Here is a 1,438-nt window from a genome sequence, read left to right on the forward strand (position 1 = left end):
AATATATATGCACTATATTAAATCTCTGATGCCAACTTCTTATGATGAGTTTAAAAAAATTCCTAGAAGGTGCCAGAACACCATTCGAGCACGTTCTGGTCAAAATTAAGCCCTCCTAAAACCAGTACAATTCTCTGTGGGATCCAGCACTTAGAAGACAACTCAAATTGTGCTCTAAAATGGAGAGTTCTGTTCTCTATGTAGGATTTTAGGAGACATACTTGAAGCACTGGAATCCCTTGCGTGTAGTTTGTACTAGAGACCCTTGTGGATGTGAACTGTTTGGACTGATTGCTTAAGGAACTGGGGAATGGATCATTGATCCCTCCACCCTCAGAGTATCAAATCTATAAAACTATTTTAAAGGAAACAAGATGGTAATCAAATCCATCTATAGTATTCATCTGAGATAAGAAGAAGAAACTCATAGAAGTGATGCGTAAAACCAGGTGTAAAACACCAGTCAAGTACCAGAGGATTGGGGGAAAAAACGCCAGCTGAAAACAGCTGTAGGCTTCCCAGGGATTTCCAAATGGCAGAAGGTACAACTCCCATACCTAGTTGGTGCCACAAGTGAGTGTAAAAAGACCAGTAAGGTAATCAGTTCAGTAAAATGCAAGAGGGGAATGAGGGAATACCATTGAATTAAAATGGTAAGGAATGTAGAAGCATAATCAAAATAAATGATTAGGATGAAACTTCCTGGCAGATTAAAACTGTGTGCCCGACCGAGACTCGAACTCGGGACCTTTGCCTTTTGCGGGCAAGTGCTCTACCAACTGAGCTACCGAAGCACATCCCCCAGGCTGTGGCTAAGCCATGTCTCCGCAGTATCCTTTCTTTCAGGAGTGCTAGTTCTGCAAGGTTCGCAGGAGAGCTTCTGTAAAGTTTGGAAGGTAGGAGACGAGGTACTGGCAGAAGTAAAGCTGTGAGTACCGGGCGTGAGTCGTGCTTCAGTAGCTCAGTTGGTAGAGCACTTGCCCGCGAAAGGCAAAGGTCCCTAGTTCGAGTCTCGGTCGGGCACACAGTTTTAATCTGCCAGGAAGTTTCATATCAGCGCACACTCCGCTGCAGAGTGAAAATCTCATTCTGGAAATGATTAGGATGTCTGGCACACCCGTCATCCAGGTCAGGTGCAGGCTCTCTGGGGCAGAGACTGCAGTGGGAGGAGAATAACAAAACCAATTGCATAATGGTTTAGTCAAAATATCTGTATGGAGTAAAAAGTGGCAACTGAGACTAAATATGGAAAGTATGACGTTATCCACATGAGTTCCAAAAGTAATATGTTAAAGTTTGGTCATGCGGTAAATGACAAGAGTCTAAAGGTAGTTAATTCAACTAAATATCTAAGGATTATTATGAACAGCTTAAACTGGAGTGATCACAAAGACAATTTTGTTGATAAGGTGAACCAAAGACTGTGTTTTATTGGCAG

At 42.5% G+C, this 1,438-nt stretch overlaps 1 non-coding gene across 1 annotated transcript; it reads right to left on the reverse strand.

Moving 5' to 3' along the window:
- Window positions 1–720: 720 nt before the first annotated feature.
- Trnal-caa (transfer RNA leucine (anticodon CAA)) lies at window positions 721–795 on the reverse strand. Its single transcript has one exon. It is a non-coding gene; the product is annotated as a tRNA-Leu (tRNA).
- Window positions 796–1,438: the final 643 nt, after the last annotated feature.

The sequence above is a fragment of the Schistocerca serialis genome, chromosome 1, assembly GCF_023864345.2.
Source record: "Schistocerca serialis cubense isolate TAMUIC-IGC-003099 chromosome 1, iqSchSeri2.2, whole genome shotgun sequence".
In the NCBI taxonomy this organism is placed as follows: domain Eukaryota; kingdom Metazoa; phylum Arthropoda; class Insecta; order Orthoptera; family Acrididae; genus Schistocerca; species Schistocerca serialis.